The sequence below is a fragment of the Octopus bimaculoides genome, chromosome 20 (genome assembly GCF_001194135.2).
Source record: "Octopus bimaculoides isolate UCB-OBI-ISO-001 chromosome 20, ASM119413v2, whole genome shotgun sequence".
Taxonomy (NCBI): domain Eukaryota; kingdom Metazoa; phylum Mollusca; class Cephalopoda; order Octopoda; family Octopodidae; genus Octopus; species Octopus bimaculoides.
The window spans coordinates 25,567,613-25,574,277 of NC_069000.1; positions in this window are offsets into that span (position 1 = coordinate 25,567,613).

Genomic DNA, 6,665 nt, shown 5'->3' on the forward strand with positions numbered 1-6,665 from the left:
ATGCAGAAGACAATCGAATAAATTTTGTAAAAATTCCTAAAAATAAAGAAAAGCTATGAGGGGTTTCAGTACGTGATACATCATAATTCCGCCAACATTTTTTCCTTAATATTTTTTATGTAATGGTCCACAACCATTCATGATACAGAGGTAGGAAGCCTATTTCAGTTCGGGAGTGAATTGTCATCACGTTGCAAACTCAAGTCATATAGCTGCAATAGAATGCTATATCATCAACAATAATGTTATTTCTCTAAGACTTCACCCAGTAATCTATCAAGTCCATTTACGCATTTCTCAATACATACTGTTGTTATGACTTCCCTCCCTCATTTTATGCCTCCATTGTAGATGGGTAGATTTGCTAGTAATAATAATACGAATGCATGATAATAATAATAATAATAATAATAATAATAATAATAATGCTGCTGCTGCTGATGATGATGATGATGATAATAATAATAATAATAATAATAATAATAATAATAATAATAATAATAATCATATTTAGCTTAGAAAAATCTACCAAAGCAACCTTGAAAAGAGGAAAACTAGCAACACCACACTAGATAAAGCAAATGAAATAAGAGAATTAAACCAAAGCCAGACGTACAAATACTTTGGAATCAATAATCTAGATACGATAAAACACACACAAATGAAAGAGAAAATAAAATAAAAGAATACTATAGACGAGTTAGATTAATACTGAAAACAGAGCTCAATGCGAAAAACAAGATAATAGGTATCGACACTCTAACCAGTTATAAGTTTCACAATAACTTATAACTTATAGCTAGTTATAAGTTTCACAGCTACAATATCCTTAACTGGACACATGAAAGTGGACAGGAAAAAAAATGACAAGATTCAAGATGCACCACTCAAAATCTGACATAGAAAGATAATATGTACAACGTACTGGAGGTGGTAGAGGCCTTATACAGCTAGAAATCTATAATAAAATAACCACCTTAGGATTACAAAAATAGCTGCTACAGAAGCATGGAAAACAAATACAAATATGAACAAAACACGAACAAAACAAAAAACTGTTTTCGGTCTTTAAGGAAGCTGACAGATACAAAATAATGATATTACCTTACAACTAAGAAGAAAAAGAAGAGACAACAAAAGCTGTAAAACAACTGAAATCCAAACTAAACCTGAAACAGCAACGGATCATGATAAAACGATGGAAAATACTGGGTTAAACTGAACAGAAAAGAATTAGACAAATCAAAATCCCAACAATGGCTGAGAAGCTCAGGACTCAAAGCAGAGAGTGAAGGATTTTTAATAGTAGCACAAGATCAAAGTCTTCCCACCAGAAATTATCAAAAACATATGAAAAGAAGCATAATTGCAGAATATGAGGAAATGGACAAGAAACAATAAATCATATTGCCTCTGGCTGTCCAGTCCTGGCTATAAAGGAATATATTCACAGACACGACAGAGTTGGGACCTATATACACTGGAAGCTATTCCAACACTATGAAATAACAACAGAACAAAGATGATATAGACATACGCCAGAATAGGTCACAGAAAACGAGAAAGCAACCATACTCTGGGATATGCTAATACACAGATACAGAAATCAAGGCCAATAGGACGGATATAGTTGTCAGAGATCATCAAGAGAAAAAAAAATGCTTTCTAATCGATGTATCAATACCAACAGATGACAACATTTCTCTAAAAGAAATGGAGAAACTTTCAAAATACAAAGACTTAGAAAAAGAGGTAACTCGAATGTGGAGTCTAAAAACAGAAACAATTCCCATCATAATAGGCGCATTAGGTATGATAGAAAAATATTCAGAGAGATACATAACAAAAACACCAGGACTAACAAATATATATAACATACAGAAAATAGCACTGCTAGGGACCGCACACATCCTACGTAAATCACTTTCACTACGGTGAAAGTAAGAGCATTGCAACAAACCACAGTACATACCCAAGGTAGACAGAGCTGCACTTAGTAGTGCAGCGGAAGCACGCGATAAAAGTAAACCTACTGAATGATAATAATAATAATAATAATAATAATAATAATAATAATAATAATAATAATAATAATAATAATAATATTAATAATAATAATGGGCACATTACGTATGATAAAAAATATTCAGACAAATACATAACAAAAACACTAGGACTAACAAATATATACATATATATAACATACAGAAAATAACACTAGGCACTGCACACATCCTAGTAAAACACTTTCAATACAGTAACCATAAGAGCATCACAGGAAACCACAGCACATGCCCAAGGCTACCCAGAGCTGCGCTCGGTAGTGAAGTGAAAGCACGCTATAAAAATAAGACTATTGAATAATAATAATAATAATATTCCTCCTCGGTCCGCCTTTCTCTCTCTCTCTCCCTCCTCTCCCGCTCGGTCTTCAGTGCCGTTATAAGCATTCACATGATAGGCTCTCCAAAAGTGTGTAAGTCTTTTCTCTTACTTCAAACTATGAAATTGTTTATATCATTGCTAAAACTTTGAGATGTTTATAGATTTTTAAAAACTACAGTGTGGTGTTCCAGAGAAAGATTCCTCTATTATAAACACGACGTGATGCTTTATAGACAGATTACTACAGCCTTTTTAAAAACTTTGAGATGTTGTTCATAAATTTCTATATCTTAGCTATGCTTTGTCGAACGTGTCAATGCTCCTCTCAAAAATCGCTTCCCCACGCGTCTCCATTCCACCACCAGGCATGTGAACTACCAGTTCAATCAAACAGCCTGTATTAGTAAGCACAAGAACACCCTTCTTTTTAGCGCCGCAGCATCATCAGTAGCTAAACCAATAGCCGTAAATCTGCCATCATTTGTTGTCTAAAGAATCAGGGGAGACAATATTAGGACCTGTGGGTCTTATAGTAATAATATAATTATAGTAATAATAGTGAAACTATAGTAGTGAACTATAGTGAATAATAGCGAAACTTTAGAAGTAAATAATAAAATAGGGATTATAGTAGCAATAGTGAAATTATAATAGTGAACAAGTAAATAATTATCCAGATTGATAATTACCAAGAATGATTAACAAGTGGTGTTGTGAAACCGTCGAGACGTCGGCGACTAAAGTGGCAACCCCATTAATCTTGCTTGGTGCGGAGGGTGGACTTTTGACACCCTGTGGGATTAAAAACAAAGCCCGACAAAGGGAAGAAGGACTCAGAGTCAATGGCCATTCCAAAAACGAGTAGACAGAACTCGTGAGTCTTGGTTTGCAGTCTGTCTAGGCGAAAGAACACTCTGATTTAAAACTGAGGTAGACAGGACACCTTTATCACAATGGTGACAACCTGTCAGTGTTCAACGGCTCCATGCCTGGGATAAAGACGAATGAACCGCGAATCAGGACTTAATTAATTCCTAAGCAATATTTGAATGAAGATACGGGATAAACTGACACTCACTTGTTTTCTTGTGAGAATCATGATCATGGACCCAACACACGGAAATGCGAAGAGAACTGGCCCAAGTTATGGGTAGTAAGAGCTCTGCAATCTTGGCTGACAATCTTACTAGGGATGGTATCTCGATAAAAATACCGGTTGGTGGCTAACCTTAAAACACAAACCTCATTGTTGAGTGAAAATTTATAATACAAATGTATCAAATAACGGTGTTAATGAGGCTGGAACCAAAAGTGAAAGCCTTTCGCCCAGCAGGTGCACTGTGGTTGAGCAGCGCAGGCTCAGTCATCATTCAGAGACTGCCTGTGTACAAAGCCAGAGGCAGAGAAGAAAGTGGGATAAGGAAGCAAACCGAACGGTAATTGAATGCTGGGTCAGGAGTGAAACCAGTAGAAGGGGATTCTGACAACACATGAAATCAAAATGGAATGAAATAGGACTATTCGAAATAAGTGAGCAACGGTTGACAGAGCGGTTAACAGATATGGAAATTGAAGAGATAAAAAGGAAAGTAGAAAATAGAAATAATACTTCACCAACAGATACATTGCCCAGAGAGAACAAAGAAATGATTGGCGACAGTGAAGACGTAGAGCAAAGTGTAAATGTAAATGCATTATCAGCAAATGAAGCAGAAGTAATAGGAAAAGCACAAAAATACGATGATGACCAACAAGATGTAATGAGGATACTGAGCCGATATATTAGAGAAGATCAGGATCAAGCGCCTCCCGACCCCATTCTGAGGTACATTGATCGACACAAGCTCAAAGTTGGAACGCAGAGCATTCTGGAGAGGGATCTGGGACCAATCTGTAGAGTATAATGAAGCGGAGTAGCCGCATGAAATTCAAGATTGGTTAAGAAATATAGAAGGCCAGGAAAACATTAAGATAACTATAGAAATGATAAAAAGCAGTTAAAAAAATTCCAAATAGGAATAGCCCAGGCAGGATAGGGTCCAAGGTTATTAGATGAAGAAGGTGAGAGGGCTCCATGCAAGGGTAGCGCAACAGCTAGATGAGTACTTGCAGGAAGGCACAGTACCCAGCTGGATGACAAAGGGAAAGAAATTGCTGTGTGTCAAGAATCATGAAAAGGGAAATGTTGCAAACAATTTTAGACCAATAAGGTGCCTTCTGCTAATGTGGAAACTAATGTCAGGTGCGTTGGCCGGTAAACTGTATAGATACCTGGAAAACAGTGGGCTGCTGCCTATTGAACAGAAAGCGTGACAAAATAGGAGCCGACGAACGAATGACCAGCACTTAATTGATAATCTAATTATCAAGAAGTGTAAGAGAAGACATACAAACCTGAGCATAGCATGGTTTGACTATCGTAATGCATACAATATGATACCACTCTCCTGGATAATAAAAACAATGGAAATGTATGGAGTAGCAGAAAATATGAGAAGCCTTATATGGAATAGCATGAAATGCTGGAGAACGGAATTGACAACAAAGAATCAAGTATTAGGAGAGGTGAAAATAAAGAGAGGAATCTTCCAAGAAGACAGTGTGTCCGCACTGATCTTTGTGCTGGGAATGATCCCCTTGAGTGAAAAATACAGAAAACAAAGTTGGGGTATTATGTGGGAAGAGGTAAGGGAAAACTGAACCAATTGGTATTCATGGACGACCTGAAGCTATTCACAAAAAAATGAGGCAGAACTGGACAGCCTAGAACAGTCTGTGTGAATTTTCTCCAATGGTATTAAGATGGAGTTTGGACTCTCAAAATGTACTATGCTGCTGATGAGATGTGGCAAGCTTTTCAGAACAGATGGTATATGGTTGCAAAGCGGTGAAATTATGAAGGCAATTCAACCCCAATCCAGCTATAAATGGTTGGCAATACTTGAGGCAGATGGAATCGAACACAATGACATGAAGGAAAAAACAAAACAGAGAGTACATGTAACGAGTGAAAAAAATACTGGTTTCAAAGCTGAACACCAGAAACATAATTTCGGTAATAAACTCGCGCGCAGTCGCAATAGTTCGGTATGGCACTGGAATCCTGAGGTCGACAGAGGAGCTAATGGAGATGGACAGGAAATCAAGAAAGCTCCTAACAATGCATGGAGCCCATCATCCATGTGCAGACATTGATCGCCTATACATGTAGAGAGCAAATGGAGGAAAAGGACTGATAAGTCTGGAAGGCTTGCGTGCGTATCGAACTCGAGAGCTTAATGAGATACCTAGCCCAAAGTAAGGAAAACTTGCTGGTGATAGTTAGGGACGAGAAAAAAGGAAAAAACAAAAGAAATGCAAAGATAACGCAAAAAGGACCACACAATCAATTCCTTGCAGCCACAACAGAAGTTGCTGGAAAAAACAGGTATGATTGGCTGATGAAAGGAACACCTATAAATGAGACCGAATGCACTATACTGGTAGCTCAACACCAAGCTTCGGCCACAAACTGGAAGGTAGATCTTAAGAATAACCAAATGTCTCCTCTCTGCCGCATCTAAAATAGAGTGGAGGAAACCAGTGCGCATATCACGAACGAATGCCCTAGACTTGCCACAAACCACTACAAGTTGTGGCGACACGATCAGGTAGTGAAAGTGCTACACTTAAATCTGTGCAAAAAGTGGAAGCAAGAGAGTAGCATGACATGGTATGAACACAAACTGTAGATAGTGGCAGAGTTGGAGACTAGCAAAATCCTCTGAGATTTCTCAATCCAAAGAGGTTAGGTGTTAGAGCATAACAGACCGGACCTAGTAGTAGTGGACAAGGTGCACCACATATGCATCATAGTTGATGTTGCATGCCCATTGGACCTACGAATGGTCAAGAAGGAAGGAGAAAAGATAGGTAACTACAACCCTCGTGAATATGAAATAGCCCGGCTATGCAAAAGGAAGAAGGTAAAGATAGTGGCAATTATTGTTGGGTCCTTGGGAACAGTATCAGACGCTGTCAAGGGGAAAATAAAGAAAACTGGAATAGAGCGTCCAATAAAACTGTTACAAAAGATTTGCCTTCTTGACACGGCCAGAATAATCAGGAAAGTATTAGATAGCTGAAAGGAACGGACAGCATGGTACCGTGGGCTGCAGGTAGTAAACCCGCTACGCATGTAAGACTCCAGGAACTTCAAGAAAAACTATGATAAAGAGAAATAATAATAATAATAATAATAATAATAATAATAATAATAATAATAATAATAATAATAATAA